Source organism: Parasteatoda tepidariorum, chromosome 1 (genome assembly GCF_043381705.1).
Source record: "Parasteatoda tepidariorum isolate YZ-2023 chromosome 1, CAS_Ptep_4.0, whole genome shotgun sequence".
Lineage (NCBI taxonomy): Eukaryota > Metazoa > Arthropoda > Arachnida > Araneae > Theridiidae > Parasteatoda > Parasteatoda tepidariorum.
The window spans coordinates 49,642,249-49,663,838 of NC_092204.1; the positions used below are offsets into that span (position 1 = coordinate 49,642,249).

The 21,590-nt window shown below is 28.6% G+C and overlaps 1 protein-coding gene across 1 annotated transcript in view; it reads right to left on the minus strand.

Annotated features, from left to right (window-relative positions):
• Positions 1–21,590, minus strand: part of LOC107438721 (potassium channel subfamily T member 2) — a 497,563-nt gene that overhangs the window by 475,009 nt on the left and 964 nt on the right. The window lies entirely within an intron of this gene.

The following is a 21,590-nucleotide window of genomic DNA, read 5'->3' on the forward strand; positions in this document are numbered from 1 at the left end:
TTTAAATCAGTGTGGATCTTTTACTTTGAGTGGAATGTTGCACTTAATGTAGTTCTTGCCTTTTGCACTTGACAGTTGATTAAAATTACGATATACATAATTACTACATATTTTTAATAAAGTTTGAAAGTATCATGTATTACTTAAAAGAAATCAAATGAGTTTCAAACATAATAATAAAGATTTTATTGGAATATTTACAGATTTAATTAGTGCACAATTTTTTAAACCATGTATATTGCGAAGTATACAAGATGTAAATGTTCTTTTGTGCTGTATCCAAAACAATATACAACGGAGAAGAAATAGCATCAGTTTTCATATATAGTCTTTGGCTATAAATAAAAAAACAATATTTAGGTTCCCAATAGCCGTGGGTTTTCTTGCAATGGATTTGAAACCCATCTCTTTCTCAACTACTTCTGAGGTTGGGGATGAAAAGGAATATTTTTTGTTTGGTCTTTTGCTGCATTTTTGTGCTATTTGTAAGCAGTACTGTACTTTTTATTAAGATATATATAATTGAGAATTCATTTATATCCATGTTGATTAGAACTGTTAGCATATATTGAAATGTAACGAAAGATTTAAATATCAAGTGTCAGAGTACCCATTACCCAACCAACAATAAGCAGTTCAGGTGACATAGCTCCAGATTGACACTTCGCTTCAAATGCGCGTTCACTGAATCTTGGTTCATTTGATGATCTGTTAAATCTGAGAATGTTTCTCGTCCTGTAAGTTGTTTTTCTGGTATATCATCCCGTACTAAGCAGTTCCCTGAGTCAGTTACATATTAGAAGAGGTGAACTTGTTCTCCTTCTTATATTCTTTTATTGTATTTATAAATAGTTATATAGTATGTTAACTAGCATTCAGAAGCATCTTGTTGTAATTACCTTGAACCCGGTAAAGGTGCAATTCTCACACTAGTCCAAGGTACAATAAGCACACACTCTTTTTTTGTTTGGCCTTGCTCTGTATATCATGCCATTTTTTTTATTTTGTCTGGCCTTGAAAAATCGTTATTTTATCTTATAAAGATCTTTGTACTTATATAATTTAATTTTGCTTTCAAATGTTAGTACTAAACACATGGGTGACAAAAGTCATGAAATAGCAATATGCAACTATACAAATGGCAGTAGTATCGCCTATAAAATGTATGTATGGGTAGTGCACTGGCAATACTTATTTGTGTACAAGTTATTCATCTGAAAATGTTTCTAATGTGATTATGATCTAAACTTTTAGAAACGAGAATTAACAGACTTTGAACGTGAAATGATAGTTGAAGCTAAACTCATGGGACTTTTCATTGGGAAAATTATGAGAGAATTTAACATTTCTAGCTCAACAGTGTCAAGAGTGGGCTAAGAATATGTAATTTCAGACATAATTTCCCAACATGGACAACGAAGTGGGCGGCCGAGACCACCGACGTGTGTGTAGAATTGTCAGTGTTGACAGACAGGTAACATTGCGTGAAATAACCACAGGCATCAATGTAGGATTTGAAATGGACGTGTCCGTTAATACGATGCAGCAAAATTTGGTTGTAATTGGATATGGCAGCAGAAGACAGATTCGAGTGCCTTTACTAACAGCGCGACATCACGTTCAGGGTCTTTCCTGAGCTCGTGATCATATTGATTGGGCTCTAGAGGACTGGAAAAACTGTAGCTTGGCCAGATGAGTCATGGTTTTAGCTGATCAGAGCTTTCGAATGTGGCACAGACCCCACGTAGCCATGGACCCAAATTGTCGACAAAGGTATTGTGTAACTTAGTGATGGCTCCAAAATGGTGTAAGCTGCTTCTTCATGGCATGGACTACGAACTATAGCTCACTTGCCCAAATCATTAACTGGAAATGGTTATGTTCTGCTACTTGAAGATCACTTGCAGCAATTCGTGGACTTCGTGTACCAAGCCACGATAAAAATTTTATAGATGACAATGCGCCATGTCACTGGGCCTTAATTATTCGCAATTCGTTTGATAAACATTCTGGATAATTCCAGCAGATAATTTGGCCACCTAGATCACCCTACATGAATCCCTTCGAACATGTATATAATATAATCGATACGTCAGTTCGTGCACAAAATCCAGCACCCTCATCTATTGAGGCTGCATGGCTGCATATTCCTACAAGAGACTTGATGAGTCCATACAGCGTCGAGTTTCCACATTTCGTAGCTCTAGAAGAGGACCGACACGATGTTGAGAGGTATCCCGTGACTTTCGTCATCTCAGTTTAAAGCTCAATATCACCTCAATGTTGTAATCAAATTGATTCAGAAAATTACTCATCAACAGGAAAACAAGAAAAAAGTTTAAATGATTGTTTGAAAAATTGAACGATCTGCAACACAGCAAATAATACACCAGTTGTTGCATTTATTATCTACATATAATGAATACAGAAGGTTTCCACTTGGCGAGTATGATTTCTATAATTATACTGGCCCGCTGTATTCATGCAGTTCAAGATAAACAACACTCTTTCCTCCTTTTTATAGAAAATTGATGAGTATTAATTTCCTTTAAATTGGAGGACATAACTAACCATTATGGAAAATTAATATTAGTTTGCTTTCTGTAACATGTAACATTAACTAACCTAAATATTATTTTCCATCTAAACATTATCTGAACATTATTTTCTATCTAAACATTATTTTCACTTTCAAAAAATTAAAAATATAAAAGCAGTATTTAAAGATTTAAATATCCAAGTAGTATTTATTTATATATAATCTATTAATTTACGAGTCGCAATCTTTCAATAATACTTCCTATATTTATATTAAAATATGTATGAAATTAAGAAACCCTGACAAAAAAAATTATTCTGTTTTAAATTGAAATATAAAAAAGTTTATAGAACTTGCACACAACATACATATGTAGTACAACATCAAAATCTAAAATTACATGAAATTCTAAGAATAAATATATTTGCCAAAAATATACTCTTTTCCTCTTTGTTTTGCGAAAATCTATGTTTTAATTCCCACTTGGAAATTTAAAAAAAGCTGCAATATTTACTCTTTGCACTTCAATATTGTCTCTAATGAGACATCAAAATCGAACATTCTGAAATTTGAAATTTAAAATTTTTCTGTGTTATTATTTGATTTTGGCATTATTTTACGGTTATTTTCTAGAAGACAAAAATATTTTATGGTGTATTTTAATTTATTTAGCTCTTATTTTAGTTTAAATAGCAATTGAAAGTACTTAAGAGTAAAAGGTTAACTCAATTCCTGATGGTATGTGCTGAAATTTTTAAAACATGAAGGAAAATAAATACTTAAACTATTTCAAATCGAAAGAAAAACAATCTTATCAAACAAATCATTCCAAAAGTCTTGTGAGATTATGATAAATTTTTATAACCATCTCTGAAATGGTCCTTGAGCCCTATTAGGGTAATAGATAGCTTAAGATGACACCAACACCTCTGATTAAAAGAAACCGTTTTGGAAATCCTAGACGAAGTACACACCTTATTTTCAGACATCTCTAAATACTAAATAGACTGTTAAATCTTGTATGTTACTTTATGAGAAATTTTCCTATCTGAATTCTGAAAACGAAAAAAAAAAGAATATTCAAAATTTAATTTTAAATTCGTTGATCGAAAACGAACTCTTCCATATAAATGTCAAGAAGATTTATAAACAATCTTTAAAATTTTTCGAAGTTCACTGAGAGATAATAAATCATGATTGTCATACTTAATTCTTTTGAAATCTGTCGAGAATTTCGAATTTTTATTCAAAGTGGAATATAACAAGAATTACATTTTTCATTCCTTTTCTGAAGCTTTATTCCAATATCCTTTCACTTAAGTGGCATTTTTTTTATGTAAACTCGGAAATAAATTACTTTCGAAAAGAATTTTTGCATCCTTCCTTTCTCCAGTAATCAAATCAGTGAAAAGGAAATATTAAATCACAAAATTTCGAAGCAATAAAGTTATTTGACATCATAAATAATAAATATAAAAATCATTTAAATAACATTATTTAGAAACGAAAGAGATTGATTGAATGTATACACGTCAAAGGATATGGTTTGGTACACTTTAACTTAAACTCAATCTCTTTAGATATACACTTATTTTCATATAATAACTCTTTATATGTTTGTTTTTTTGTATTTCCTAAAAAGGATATATTTACTCGTGATCAAATCATTCGTTTACCGTCTACATCTAAGAAAAATCATGTATGTATTAAGTGTTATAATAAAACACTATTTTTTGTGGTTCAGAAACACGTGCGACACCTTTTTTGCCTGATAACATACTTGCCCAAGTAAGCATTGTCTAAGAAAAGAATTATGCTAAGTTTTACTATTTGACAAAAATATTAGTCAGCGAATGATAGACGGAGCCTCTTAACTCGCAATCGCAACGCTTGCGTACGCCCTCTAGCGGAGCCTGAAAATATCCGGCATTTAGTTCTATCATAATCATTGGCAAAGTTGGAAGCCATTTTCTTAGTAGCAAATTGGAAGCAAAATTTCCTTAAGGAAAAGGCAGAAGAACTTGAAAAAACGACCCAGTACATTGTTAAATCTTTCAGAAACAGAACGAAAGAAAGAAATTTGAAGAAATTTCTCAATAATTTTTACTTTTCTATTATCAACAAATTTGCAACCGATAACTTCCATACTGTTACAGATGTGTGTATTACGATAAAATCCTTTTTTTTTAAATCTTCAATTCATTACAAAGTAAANAAAAATTTTTTTTTTTTTGTCTTCAATTCATTACAAATTAAAATGAAGTCAACATTGCTTACTTCATTTCAATGAACAAATGTAATTTCAGAACATGTAATAGTTATAAAATAGTATATATTTCTGAATCTATATAAACAACAATAAAGAATCATCCGAATTACTTGGAATAATATCATTTATGATGATTATTAATAATTTTTTATCGTTTTCTTGATAATTATTTTTTTAATTTTGAATGATAAATTTCAACTAGAATTCAGCTATTCTGCTTTTAAGTGACATATTGAAATTCATATCGAAAACTTGGAATTATAAAATTTTATTGTGCGGTATGTCATCCTAAAGTAATGAAGGGATAATCTATGTATATATTATTTGAGAATAAAGTTTTCAAATGAGAAACATATCATTTTGGAATTCTCTAGATTTATAAAGCAGGTAAGTGTTACAATTTTTATAATAAAAATTTTACTTGTAAATATTTTTTTTCTCATTTGATGATAATTTTCTATAGAATGCTTTTCTACGTCCGATTATGAATAAAAAAAAGCAAAAAGAAGCATGAAAGTTTTTTATTTTAATGTAGGGAAGTTTTAGAATCGTTTTTTTTTTTTCATAACCATTCTTTATTTTACGTTTTTTTGTTTATAAATAATGATTTTTATTGAAACGTAAAACTTTTGTTAAAAATTGTTGTCAACAAACTTTTTTTGCAAAATTAAATTACATAAAATTGTGAGCTTATCGATACTTTTTGCATATTTTAATGTTTAAGTAATATGATTCTTAAAACTATGGAATGTAAAGTTTAAATAGGCCTTTCGTGTTATATCATTAAATTTNTAGTAGCAAATATGAAGCAAAATTTCCCTAAGGAAAAGGCAGAAGAACTTGAAAAAACGACCCAGTACACTGTTAAATCTTTCAGAAACGGAACGCGCCCAAAATTTGAAGAAATTTCTCAATAATTTTTACCTTTCTATTACCAACAAACTTGCAACCGATAACTACCATACTGTTACAGATGTGTATATTACGGTAAAATCCATTTTTTTTGTCTTCAATTTATTCCAAATTAAAGTGAAGTCAACATTGCTTAATTCATTCCAGTGAACAAATGTAATTTCAGAACATGCAGAACTGTAATAGTAATAGAATAGTATATATTTCTGAATCTACATAATTTGGAAAACAACAATAAAGAATCATCCGAATTACTTGGAATAATATCATTTAAGTTGATTATTAATAAATTCTTATCGTTGTCTTGATAATTATTTTTTTTAATTTTGAATGATAAATTTCAACTAGAATTCAGCTATTCTGTTTTTAAGTTGCATATTGAAATTCATATCGAGATCTTACAATTATAAAATTTTATTGTGCGGTAAGTCATCTTAAAGTAATGAAGGGATAATCTATGTATATATTATTTGAGAATAAAGTTTTCAAATGAAGAACATATCATTTTGGAATTCTCTGGATTTATAAAGCAGGTAAGTGTTAAAATTTTTATAATAAAAAAATTTACTTGCAGAAAAAAAAAATTCTTATTTGACGATAATTTTCTATAGAATGGTTTTCTACGTCCGATTATGAATAAAAAAAATACAAAAAGAAGCATGAAAGTTTTCTACTTCAATGTGAGGAAGTTTAAGAATCGTTTTTTTTTTTTTTTTTTTTTTTTTTTTTTTTTTTTTTTTTTTTTTTTTTTCGTAAGCATTCTCTATTTTACGTTTTTTAGTTCAGAAATAATGATTTTTATTGAAACATGAAACTTCTGTTAAAATCTGGTGTCAAAAACTTTTTTTGCAAAATTAAATTATATAAAATTGTGAGCTTATCGATACTTTTTGCATATTTTAATGTTTGAAGTAATATGATTCTTAAAACTATGGAATGTAAAGTTTAAATAGGCCTTTCATGTTATATCATTAAATTTAGTAAAAATATCTCTCAGGCATTAGGTTTTAACTCTAATAAGAAGATACATATTTTTTGTCCTGTTTATTTACAAATATTTTTCCGATGTGTTTTGGATGTTCCTTCTCTCAAAAAAAAGAGATACCATTTTGTTTTCGCTTGCATAGGAAAGAATATAAAACATTTTTCTTTTTTAAATTTAGTAAGCCAGAATAAAGAAGGAACGTTACAATGTTACACTGAAGACATTTCCAGAGCAACTGAATGACTGTTCTTATGGAAATTGCAGTAACTCGTCTTATACAACAACGCCCCCCATAGTTCGTTGCGATCGCGAATTGTTTCGTTTTCTCAATAAATATTTGCCTCAACTTTTGCTGATATTCGAAGCCAGGAAAACATTTCAACCCGTTCTGTTGCGTAACTAGCTCTGTTTATTTCATTGGGTGTAATGAATGAGTACGCTTCTAAATCAGTATTTGTGTAGAGTTGATGATAGTAGTAGTTGTAGTAGTAGTGCTTTATTTATAATCTGTCTATGCTAAGAACTCAACCTCGCCACTCGTCTGCAGCTGTGTCGGTGACTATGGTGACGAGGTTAAATTATTTCAAGTTAGGGTGAGTGGTGAACACATAAGACAGGTTTTAACAGGGGTTGGTGATCAATATCATCAGCTCCCCTCTCTAAAATGTGTTCTTTCTTGTTTCCATAGCAACAGATAACGTCAAACTTTGTAGTGGGATGAGTTTTTTTTTAAAGATACGTAGCACTAGAACTGCACAATGAGCTATTAACGACAGTTTGAAAAACATTCCAGCGGATGATCCTAAGGCATGTCATCACAATTTGATCTTCCGCTGAAAGGATGGCTAGCCTGCATTGGTAACTCGAGAACCTGCTCGGGAATTCGAGCTCTTTACGATTAAGAAGTTTAATGATGACCGATACTACAAACCCTCGATCTCTTCACAAGTTGATCAAAGTGGTCTCCCACCCGCTCAATGATCTCTGCCAGTGACGCTTCGATAATCTACCGGGAACAGCGTCTTACGATTAGTCCACTGCGAGACTTGTTTAGATTCGCAGCAAATTCGTGGCAACTATTTACGTTTTGGCTGTAAGCTTGATTAACAGTTCACTTTACCTCGTCCCATAATGGAGAGATGACTTGTTATCCATTGATCAAAATAATAACGAATTTATTAAAAAAATGCAAATAATATAATAAAAATAAATAAAGCTTACAATTAATAATGTATAAAATAGTGTGTAAGCGATGATAAAAAATAAGAAAAAAAAACTTTTTAACGCTTCTTAGAATTAACTATCTAAGGAAAATCTTTTTTAAAGCAAAGGGAAAAGCTACTGCCAGCATAAAAAATCATTAAATGTCTGTTGCATTTCTTTGTCATAAATAGCTCAGCATTATTGAAAAAATTGAACCATTGCCATCCAGGAAAAGTCCATTATCGTCTCAGAAATACATGCATAATCTTACACTCATTTCCCTTGTATCACCACTCAATGAAACAAATATACTTTAGGGCAAATGTACCCGGATGGCTAAAGTACCTGTCAGGCAACCAAGTGTTGAGCAAATGACAAGATAAGATTTTTATTACTTCACAGGAAATTCTGTTCCACAATAATAATCTTTAATTTAGTATTCTACTCGCTTCACATTTTCCAAATAATATTTTGTTCTTTTGAGTTTTTGTACCAAAATTTTTTCCTACCATTTTTCTTTTTCTTTTTTTTTTAAGATGATTTTTTTTAATCTCTTTTTCTTAATAATATGTTCGTAAAGAATGCCAGTCACAAATAAGTAGAATTTGTTTAACCACAATAACAAGTACATGGGTAACATTTCAGAAATGCTACCAGAATAACTGTGAGATGAACTAATCCACGTCCAATTTCATGGGTTTACGATTGGAAAAATAAAAGTAACAAGAGCTCTTGCAGGAGCACAAACTCCCCCCACGAAATAAATTTCAAGTCTATATCGAAGAGGCAATCACACAACAACGGCAAACTATGTTAGAAATAACGTAGAGTTCCGAAATCTCCAATTTAAGATAAAGGATTTGACGAAACCAGGGTTGGCATTTGAGAACTTGCTACTAATTACACTAATCACCTTGTCTAATCACGTTGTTGTGCTGGGCGTGTTAACGTTGCAGCATTAAGTTAAGTTGCAGCATCGTCCCGAATGAGTTTCCAAATCAGATTTAATTGGATTTTTGAAAGTAACGTCACGTGTGAGTGTCGGAGCCTGATTGACTGACCCACGCGTATCGTCGCTTGCAAGCATCCAATTGTGGCGTGAAATGTTTTTTTAGGTCTAATGAAAACATTTCCAGCTGCATGGCAATACGGAAAATACGGCCGAGATTACAATCGTAATATGTTGAGCTATTTCACGACCATACCAGTCACACTGGTGATGTACTACAGCGCTTTTAATAGAATGTCTTAGAACATTTTCTTTTTCTCTCACTGTTTCTGATCATTTGGCATATCGCTCAAAACAAATGCTAAAGCGCAGAGAGTAAAGTGCCTTGTGCACTGTACAGATGATTATTGTATGCATCCTATTTTGCATTAAAATTTCAAAAGCATTTTTTCTTTAATTTAGTTTTCTAGTTTTTCATGCGTAAAATAAACATTCACATTTATATTCACTTAGTTTTCTCAGTTTTATTAACATCATCTCGCTACCCTCTTAATTGGTTTATATTGATATTGTTTAACTTAACTGCAACCGAGACGAAGTTTCCTTATTCTGGCGTACTCGTTTGGAGTCATTTCATGAATATTTTTACTCGCAGAGTGTGAGCCTTTCACTTATTTATTATTCTTAAGTTTTTATTATCTAAAAAGCTTCCATCTCTCTACTTTGTGCCTGAAGTTTCACTATATTTTTTTGTAGAAAAAATAAAATATAAATTCTTGCAACATCGATCCTCATATTTTATTCTCATTTCATGCATCTTTAATGAGAAAAAATTACTTCAATTACTCAAAACAGTGGTTACTAAATGATTACCGCAGACCTCTATAGTTCCGTGGAAAATTTAAAGGAGTTTCGAGACTTTCTTTTTAACCAGAAGCGATTTAAATCCAATCAATGATCCATTATTTATTTAATATTTCAGTAGCCGATAAAAAAAAGCGCTTTTATGTTAACAATATATTGTATAAACTATGAAAAGAATATGCATTTATAAAAAAAAATTATTAGTATTTCCTACCTACATTCCTATCAAAGACAAAATAAAGTAATCAAATCCGTTAATAAAAAAATGCGTTTCCCTAATAACAATTTGCATGTAAATAGTGATTTTTTTTTTCATTTTTCTTTCAAAGGAAAACATAATTCGAATTATTTTTTTCATTTTTAATTTATGTATAACACTAAAAAACCATTTCATCACTAAACTACATAGATACAGCTCCAGGACTGCGAATTTAACTGTCGTACATAAATACCCAATTTAAGATTATTATTGATAAAACGATTAAAAGAAATTACAAATTTCCTATCTCTAATTAAGTATTTTCAAAATATAGTATTTCAGAAGTATTAAAAGTATTTAAGTATTCTTAGTAAAAAAAAAATTTAATACTTTCACAATTTTTATGTACCTTATTTATAAATTCGGGATTCCATCGAAAAAAGATTGAACATTTATGATTTTAACCATCATGAATAGGTTGATCATTTAAGGTTAGGCAAAAAAGATTTGGAAACGCTGATTTAAGACGCAGTTAGGAGACTGCACGTGGCCCTTTTTATAGTATGCTTTTATTACTGAGGAAAACGCATACAGATGTCCGGTGGGGACCAGTCCTTCAACTTTATTCTAAATATAGCTACATCTTCACAAATATTGACTTCTGCAATTCAAAATGGAAAGCTCCCGTTAGGGGAGCTAGAAAATTTTTACGCATCCTTCATATTACCCAATGAGCTCTAATGAAACCAATATGAAGAAGCAAATCAAATTCTGGACTCCTTTATTTTAAATTTCAAACACCATCCATCTGCACCTTTGATCAGGAAAACGAATTTTATAATATTTCTGGAACGAAGAATTTTAGTGAATTATTTATTTACTGTCTTCATTTTTTTATAAATTATGTATAAAAAATTATTTTGCTATAACTTATTTATTAAAAAAAATTAATATAAATCATTTAATAACATATTAAACAACCATACGTGTTTTTAAAGGGAAATTTTTGGTAAATATATTTGCTTCAACGTTAAAGATTTTATTTCACTAATTAATCTCAAAAATTTTTTTATTTAAAATTTAATTTTTAACAATAATGTAATAATTAAAAAATAGTATCCGCTCATATTGTTATGCATTAATTATAAAAATAACAGAAATTGTGAAGATTTTTTACATATTTAAAAGTTCAAAATTTATGTACTTCTCAAAAACTTAATAGAATTAAAAAACTTATAACAAATAATTTTTTCATAACAAACTGAAATACAAAAGCATCTTAAATTGTTAAATATTTTTTTCAGCAAAAGACGCACGTTAGTTGAGAAATAAAACCTTTAATTTTTTTCAACCTTTTACAACAACACTATTTTATGGAATAAAACACAGTTAAATATTTTATCAAAAACTTAGACCAAGAATCAATAAGAGTTCTGGTTAAGGCACTGAGTTACCATTTTTAAGGTCTGAATTGAAAACTATGCGCAAATTTAGAGATTTAAAGATACTATGCAAAATGCCAAAAAGTAATCAGCTTTTAAAATTCTATGAAACTCTGCAAATAAAAACATTATAATAGTTACGAAAATATTTTCTAAACTAATAAATTCAATTTTCTGAAATTAATTCAACATATTAACGCTCTTCTATTTAGAATAGCTAAAAAATCCCTTTGAATTTGGATTAGCTATATTAATACTTAAAATAAAGAAAAATTTCAAATGGAGGAATACTTAAAAATAATTTATGCTTAAAATAATTATAGCTTCCCTATTGTGCGATTTATTTCATGGAATAAAGTGATTTCAGGGATTTCTTTTCTATTCACTTACAACTCGCAACTAACTTATTCAAGCAACTCAAAAAACTTATAATAGATACGAAACAGCTAACCAATTTAGTTTAAATGAATTAATTTAAATAATTTTAAGTGTTCCTAATCTAAATCATTAGTAAAGAAGCATTAAAAATGGATTTTAAAACAATTTGGCATTCGAAAAAGTTTAATACAACAAATTCTATTCCTTAAAAAAGCAATAACTGAAAGAAAAAAAATTTTAATTTTCGGCCTAAAGCATTGCCTAATGAAAATAATTTGCGAAGTAAGGCTATAAACTGCTAAAAATTTATCAAACATTTGCAAAATGAAAAGAAAACTATATAATTGATTTGATAATTAAAATTCTCACTCTTATGAGTCATATCTCAAGATGTAAAAAAAAATCGGCAAAAAACTTAAAAGAATGTTAATTGAAGCGTAACACAAATGTTAATATAGAAACGTAACAAAAATTGCTGAATAATGCACTCTTTATTTTCTGAAATTCCAGTAAAAAGTAGTTTTATTTAATCAATTTTTTAAGTCTCTAAGATACGTCCCAAGGCTACATCTTGCTCAACAGAATTTAAAAACAAAACATTTGCTTCAAGTGATTAGAAAATAAATTATAAGATTTTACGCCTTGAATAAATTTTATTATTGAGAAGCCTTATTTTTATTTGTGTTTGTTAAAAAGATCTTTTATGTATAAAATAGAGACAAATCGAAATAACCATTGGTTTTAAAACTGCTATTAGTGTGCCTAACAAAACAGACCACCCTGAATAACTTTTGATCTAATGATCGTTCTTCACGTTCTATGACTCCATCTTAATGTCTTGGGGGGAACTTCAAATATGCTAATTAATTAGTGGAGATGATATTTCAAATTTCAAAATCAGACACAAAAAATACTTTCTCTGAATAATCATTTTTTTTGCTCAGTGGATTCGGATTTTTGAACCCCTAGATATAGGGGGTAGCCACAATCTATGAAATATGGTCCCCGTAGTTTGGTCAGGAGAGCGATCCAAAATTTGGATCCCCTAATGTTAATTTTACTTTTTGCAAATTTCACTACATCTCGAGAACTTCTGAAGCGAATTGAGAAATACTTGCATAAAATTACAAAAATTATAAAACACAGTTATAACAACACAATTATAACATACAATTATAAAACATAATTATTTCATGCACAAAATAAATTTTAGCAAATATTTGCTATTTTATATATTTTATTTAATAACAGTTGTAAAATTTTTAACTATATGGTATAAATGTTTTTAGATCATTTTAAAGTGTCTAATTTTACACGGCAAGAAACAAAATTTGAGCGAAATCAGTTGAATAATTCCTAAAAAATCACATTTCAAATATACGACTTTTTTACCATTCGATTTCTCAGACAACCAATTTCGCGCAAATTTTGTATTTTGCCATGTAAAATTAGACACTTTAAAATGATCTAAAAATATTTTATATTTTACAATTCAAATTTTTTCGACTATTACTAAATAAAATAATAAAAAGCAGTAAATATTTCCTAAAATGTATTTTTTGCATTAATTTATCTTTTGATAGAGGAATTTCATATTTGTGTTCAAAGATTTCTCAATTTGCTTAAAAAAATTCTCGAGATTTAGATTTGGCGAAGTACGCAAAAATTAAAATTAATATTAGAGGGTCCAAACTTTGGATCGCTCTCCAGGCCAAGCTATGTGGATCGTATTTCCCAAATTGCGGCTACTCACTATATTTTGGGGGTCCCAAATCCGAATACGTTGAAAAAAAGGTACGTTTACTCAGAGAAAGTACGTTTTTGTGTCTGATTTCGTAACTTAAAATATCGTCTGCACCAATTAGTTAGCATATTTGAGGTCACCCCCCCCCCTCAAAAAAAACTATTAAGATGGAGGCCCATAATGTAAAGATCAGATCATTAAATCAAATGTTATTCTGGGTGGTCAGTTATTTATTTTGCACACTGTTCAATGTGCAAAGTGAAAAATAAAAGACTTAATTGATTTTAATGTTAAATTTGGTTTGAGGGCTAAATAGATTTTAAATTATAAAGTTTGAACAGTAGCAAAGAGGGATTTTGGGGAATTTCCACACTTAGATTCTAAAAAAAATCATTTAAAGTATTGTTTTATAAGAGTTTTCGTCATAACTTTATATTTTGTTTTCTATATATTTCAGCCGTAGTACTCTTTTCCCCAAGCATTTCCAAATTATGAAACTAACTAAAACAATTTTTGATAGTAGCGTGTGAGTAACTGAGATCAGAAAGATCGTAGTCAGGGAATCTTCAAAACTTTGTTTCGAAGCCTCGCCTCTCACCAGCTCTCAGACAAAACTACGGTAAATTATTTTTTATCATTCGGAGTTCTTTCAGGAGAAAAAGTTTGATGAAAGCTGGAATATGCTGAATGTGCTAAATAATTGCCAAAAATAACTGAAAAGGCAATAGTTTTGAATGACTACCTATTAAAAGGTTGTATGTCCCAAAAAATTCCCATATTTTCTTAGCTCTAACTACTTAGAAATCTAACGATTTAAATAAAATATTTCCCCCTCCCTCTTAGGGAAGTCTCGAAGCTCTTGCAAGATCTCTTGAAGTTCTTAGATTCATTGTACCGATGTCTTCCTGACCTCTCTACTGTCACTCACTTTTAGACAAAACTGTAGCAAAATATTTATATTATTTAGAACTTTTTATGGAAAGAAATGGGCTGAATGCTGAAATATGAAGAGAATAAGTACATTTTTATTTGCATGCGATCAGCAATTAATAACGATAACTTTAATGACTTCTTTTACTATTTTAGAGGGGGTCAAATGCCTCCAAAATCTCCCTTATTGCCACTCATGAACTATTCCTAAATTTTAAATTTTCATCTCTCGATTCTCTCAGAACAACTTTAATTATTTTAGTTATCATTTTCACTTCGGCCAAGTTAAATGAATTGCTATAAAGTTATCGAAAAATGATAAAAATTAGAGTTTACTTTTCCAGAAAACGGTGGATTATAGAAGACAAAGGTCATATTCATATTCAGAAGGTAATATTTCGTCAAATTCAGTACAACAAAATTATTGTTGAAGTGTAGTGCAGGGCATTGTAACATTCAACCTTCGTTATAAAACGCCCAGATGATTATCTCAATGGGCGGGAAATAAAAACTTATCATAATTTTAACATGAATAGTGTTAAAATAAATAAAAAGCAATACAATCAGCAAAACTGCTATTTTTCAAAAGTCATTTTAATAAAATAAAGATGAAAACCACCTGATTTTTCTGAAAATAAAGTTTCTTTTGAGTTAAAAATTGCAATAGTTGATCATATTTAAACCACATTGCACAAATGATAATAAATAAAATATGTTTACTAAAAATCGCGATGAAGCTAAAGTGATTACCGGTACATTATTATCACTTTCTGTTCCTACAGTTCTTAGTTTATGTTATAAATTAACGTTGCCCTAATGTAGTAAATAAAATAATTTTCCATTATCCTTTCTTGACATCGAAAGTTTCTTTTTAACTGTGATCTATGAGACTCGTGTGTTTAGTTGAAGGTTACTTAAAAAATTACATTCCCCTGTCTTTCGCTGGGTTTTTTTTTTATGTTGTCCGTAAAAATCATTCGGTATAACCAGATTCAGAGGATTAAAAGATCTCCGTAAGCATGTTATCCTTTAAACTAGGTATTCAAAAGTTATTACCTTTTAATTAAACTATTTATTCAAATGAAATGAAATGTTCATAACGAAATAAATTTGAATATTCAGATACTATTTAAAACTTTGTCAACATGCATGAAGTTAAAATTTAAATTAAGCCTGTGGCAAAACTTTTATTGAGGAAATAATTTAACATTTAATGATTACGTAAGTATAATAATATGAATAGAATAAAGTATCTTAAATATTATTTTAAAATCTTGTCTGATAATCAAATACAAATCATGTTTCGTTCTTTAATGCTAAGTCATATATTTATATGTAAGCAATTTGCAACTTTAGTACATTCTCATCCAATTCTCTTGATTATCATGCAAATTTTCGTGGTTTATTAAAATAAAGAGTAATGCAATTACTTCTTTGGGTGATATTAATGATTATCCAATGAAATAATCTATTTTTTTAAGGTTTTTTTTCTATAACCATAAATTTTTCTTCTGTTTATTTCATTAGGAAAGCTAAATTCGATGCTAATTATGTACTTATTGATCATTTAACACCAAGTATAAGAGCTTAATTTTGGCATGGTTACCATAACTGACTAACAAAATGCTTGAGTCTAATTAATATATGAGATAATGAGATAAAAAAAACTAAGCCAATTAGATAAATCATTTTATTTTTAGTGCAGCAACCATTGTAAATACGGGAGTAAAAGTTTTAGTATACTTTAAAATATCAAAATAAAAACTTTTAATAACAACAATCAATTTAATACCAATCAATTTAATACCAATATCTATTCAAACCTGTACCTAAAGAAAGTAGTCTTTTCCAATAACGACAAATTCAAAAACTTTCAATTGTCTTTGCATCGTTTTAAATCAATGTGCACAGACTGTTTAAATTTTTTTGCCATAATTTTAATTAAATTTTGAAAATGAAATGATTAACTCTTTTAGTAAAACTGATGTATATAAAATTGATGTCATTTAAAAATTCTTTTTTCCGATCCACAAGTGCAATTTAATAGATTTATAAATGGAAAATTTTGGAAAATTTTATTTATTTTATCTATTGGAAAATTTTTATCATAACCTTCCAAAACATGGTAAAAATAATTCATATAAGACTCCACAGAAATTTACCACATAAATAACTATCAATTTTCATTAAAAAGTTTTCGGATTATTTTTGAAAGAAGGGAATAAAACACAACATAAAACATTGCAAAAGCTTTTTAAGATTTGTAATTCACTCTAGTAGTTATCAGAAATTAAGCTTATGAAAGTTATGTCTTCGCAGCCTAACATTCACATAATCAACCTCAATTATTATTTCATAATGTACATGAATAACTTGTAAAATTTGATTATTGATGAGCTGAAGTAATTTAACTTTCTGAGATTTGTTTCCATTTTAGCTCGTAGCTCTGGTGGCGTTATTGCTGGAGAGTTTTGGGTCATGAGTTTGATCCTGGTCACCGATAAAGCAACCGGCGCGTTTCAGAACTATCAGAATGTGATTTAAATCTACCTTATTTCTGGCTCTATTGAAGCACCAAAAAGCACGGTAATTTTTGTCGAAGCACTAAAGAAATTATTTTGATTAAATTAACCATGAAATATACAGTTATATTATGTGATGAAATTTAGTAAATGTGACAAAATTTAGTAATTTTCTCTTGATTTCTTAGAGTATGACATAAAAAACCATTTATTCGCTTAGATTTACTTTTAAATTTTAAATTTTATACTTAATGTTTCTTTATACTTTATGTTAAAAACTATAATTTTTAAATGAGAATTTCTTGTAAACTGTTACCATATGAACGGAAAAATTACCAAATGAATGGTTTATAAATACTATATATTTTGGTTTTTTACCAGAATTATGTTTTTTTACCCAGTGCTGTAATTTTATCAGAATTGCTTTTCTTTTTACAGCAAAGTGCACATTAAATCTGACAAGGTTGAAAGTCCTGTCGTTGGTTGTGGTGTGGAAGCTTGGAGAGGAAGGTACCAACTCAGGCGCAGTCCGAGTCATCTGACCGGAGTCAAAATTACGAGGCATTTTTATCAAGATCGTTAGAAGATAGAGCCCTGAGAAACGGAACAAGGTACTTGGCTATGGTTAAGTGTATATTTAAGTTTGTAGCATTATAATTTTATACTTTAAAAAATAGCAATTTCTTTAATGAATTTTATTCTCAATCTCTTATTTTAATGTTGACAATTATAAATTATACTTTAAAACAATTTCAATATTAATGATAGGTTAATGCATTGTTTTAAAGATATTCGTGAACACCAACGTTTTGCCCAATCTTTTCAACTAATTTAGTTCACATTTTAACATTCTTATTCTTAAATAGTAGGCTATGTCTTAGATGTATAGTAGTTAAAATAAAATACTTTACTTTATTCTTTTAAATAACTAACTATAACTGGAAAAGATCCAAAACAGTTATTCTCATGAAATTAAGATACTAAAAAATAAAGACCCCCTTATGAGAATTATATAAAACATTACATTCTGCACGCTTTAAGATTGTAATAAGTTTCTCCTTTTTATTTTATTCAAGATAACTAATTAGATAAAATGTTAAAATAAGCGTAAAAAACAATTTAACCGTAAAAAATAATCCCATCCATTAGCGTCTACGATGAAGAATCTTATGGGGCGGACAATCGCCTAATTTTTTTGGGGACTAATTATTATTTTTCTGGGAAATGTTTTTTTTTTCAAATATTTTCATTAACACGAGACTAAGAAAACACATTTTTTTCTTAATTCCATGATTAAAGAAAAAATATTTTTTACTTATAATATGTTATACATGTGTACTTAAAAGTAATAATGTGCAAATTTCACTGCAAAAAGCAATTCCATAAACCATGTATTTTCAAACAGTTTTTGCAATATAACTAATTTTTTCGAAAAGTAATTCTTTTATAGAACTGACATTTGGTTCATATCTTAGAATATCTTCCCTTATTTTTGTAGATCTAGTTAGAAATAAAAATTTTAAAAAATTTTGTATTAACAATGTAAAGAAATAGTTCTTTTAACATTTTTTTCTTTAATCATGAATACATTTGATTAATGCCTGATAAATTTTCTTAACCTAATTTGAAATCAAAGAGTTTTACGTAGGAACTTAATTTTATTTAGGAATTTAATTATAAATTGTTATATGTTATATGTTTCATGACAGAAATTTCTCACTTATTTCAACTGTATTTTAGTGCGCTGATAGCAATTACAACAGTTTGAAATTAGTTATGTAACATTGCAAATAAGATTAATGAAAGACTACTTGTCTCCAGCTCCCTTATCACTTCTCTCACAAACATGCTGGATTTCTTTGATACCAAACTGTAAACAGATTGTTATATTAAAATTAAAAAATATGTTTCTACTAGTTTTTCCAAAATATTTCCTTTCAATTTTTCCTCAATAAAAGAAATCATTTTTTTTTCATTGTGTTTAACACAGATTTAGTTCCTGATTCTAGGGAGATAAAATTTATATCTCATCATTTTGCTTTGTTACCTTTGCCACAAACTTATTCTTTAAATTTCTATGTAGTTTTAGGTAATTTAAAAAGTCATTAAATATTTTCCCCAAAGAGATTTTTTAGCGATAATGCGAAAAATTATTTCTTAATAAAGCTTTAAAAGTTTACAAATTTATTCTACAAATAATTTTAATTGCACTGAACACAGTTTTAGGTAAAATTTGTTGTCAAAGCGAATATAAATTCTTGAAGCTAAATATTACTTATTTATTATTCAATAATTGTAAAACGGTAACTAAATATCTTTATCATGAAATGTTATATAATAAAGTAATATCATGCGATTAATTAATTGCATAATAATAGTGTAACACTTCCTGTTTTTTATCTTTAATTTCAAATGATAATCACGATGGAAAATTTATAATAATAGAAAATAATATTATAAAGAGATGAACAATAAATATTATTGACAAATAACGTTAAATAAAGGATAAATAAATAATTTACAAATGAATGTCTCGATAATTTTTATTAGTTTTATGCTTATCACAATAACACTGCTTTGTTTATTAATGACTATATCAAGTGATTTTTCTGTCCAATTAAAATACGTGTAAAGGTAAGATTTTTTTCTGATGATATATGGAGACATAGCTATTGTGCAATACAAAGTAAAAATATTAGTTAATGAGAATGTTTAACTACGTGTTCATGCTCAAACTTCCTTTGGTCACGAAATACGTGCTCCTATTTTATTTTTTAACAAAAATTAAATTCAATTAATCATTTTTCTTTTATTCGCTGACATCGGAACTCCGGGGACAGTCATGCATGAAAAAAAAATCATTTCTGTCTGGGAAATAATTTGAAGAGAAGCAGAACCTGGTATTATAACTAAGGCTTTCATCTTATTCACATATTTAGTTCAATAATCAAATGTTTAGCAAAATTATGTATTTCTTTTATCTTCGCCCAATATTATCATGCTATCAGGTATTTTGTTTATATTTTTTGTAAACACGTATTTAAATAAAAAAAATATAAAAATTAAAGGGTTTTCCTTTTTCATCTTGCAATTTATTCGTTCGCGTATTTCTAATGTATGTTACACAGTTTTTTCTTTTTTTCAATTTTTTAACAACTTAAAACATAAAATAAAGTAATACAAAAAGTTTTTAAAAGTCATGTTTTTCAAAAGAGCTAAACAGCAGAAAATAATTTTATTTTAGTCTCGCTTGAAACGAAAAGCATGAAAATCATCATTTTCAAAACCCGTGAGGGACTTTTGGCGAAAGTACAAAGTTTATAGCAAATATTTTAAAAATCACTTTCTTTTGTTTTGAGTGAGAAAAATGTTAAATTATATCGTATCACATACCTCAGTTTACAAATCACATATCCCAATTTTCAATACGTGATTTTTCGACTTACAAATTATGCATGGCTATTAATAATTAAATAGTTTTGAAATCACATATGATGAATTATTCGGAATTATTTTCCCTTATGACATCATCTTGTGCTCATTTTGAAATAAAAACTACTATTTGAAAAGCCATCAATTTAACTTTTGTAATTTTGTAAAAAATGACATAAGGAGGAAACTATTTTCACAAATTCAAAAACACAGAGCTAAGATGATTCAGATGATAGAGCCTTTGCCTCCCAATGAGGCTGACGTAAAATATCTTCAGTGGTAAACTGATCATGGGTAAAATTCCCCTTGCGTTAGGCTAACCGTAAGAGGTTTTTGTGATGGTTTTTCTCACCATATGACGCAAATGCAAGTTATTTCTGTCAAATGAACCTCACGAAAGCTAATTTGCCACAATGCTTGATTCAGGAATAATTTTGTCTTCTGGGTTAGCTTCAAAAACCACAAATTCTACAATCATAGTCGTTAAACCGTGTCTGCTGTTCAACTCTGGTTATGAAATAAAATTCACAAATTCAGAGAAAAAGCATTTTATAGAAACTTGATTGAACTGTTCGAACAACAATTGATTAACAGTTGAAATACTACTGGCATACGAATTCTTGTTTTTCATCAGGGTAGTGTTTTATTTCTTCCATCAACTGATTATGCGTGATTTATATTATATTTTATATGTATATATAAAATGCTGACACTGTCGTTTAAAACAGAATTTGCGGAGTATTACAGATTTTATTTCTATTTTAAGAAAAAGCAATGCTGAGATTCTTTTTTGAAACATCTCTAAACTTGTTTCGAATAAAAATTAAAGAACTGAATTAAGAGAAGATACTGCAAAGGGCAAAACGTAAACAATTGTTTCCCGTTACTTAATTACAGTATAGAGATAGACTTGACTGTATACGAAATTTTCATTTTACAAGAAACGAAGAAAAAAGAAAAGAAAAGGCTCGTCATCAAACCGAACTAAACGGACAACTCGAAAATAATACACGAAAAATAACACTTTCTATTACTTTTTTTTCTCCAGATTGAAATAGTTAACCATAGGAAAACATACCCTTTATATATTTGCCTCCTTTTATTTACTGCAAAAGCAAGCCATTATTATTTTATTTAAAAATTACTGATATGAGATATCTGTAAATGAAAATGTATCTATCAGAAACTATAAGTTCAATAATTTATTCAATATATATATATA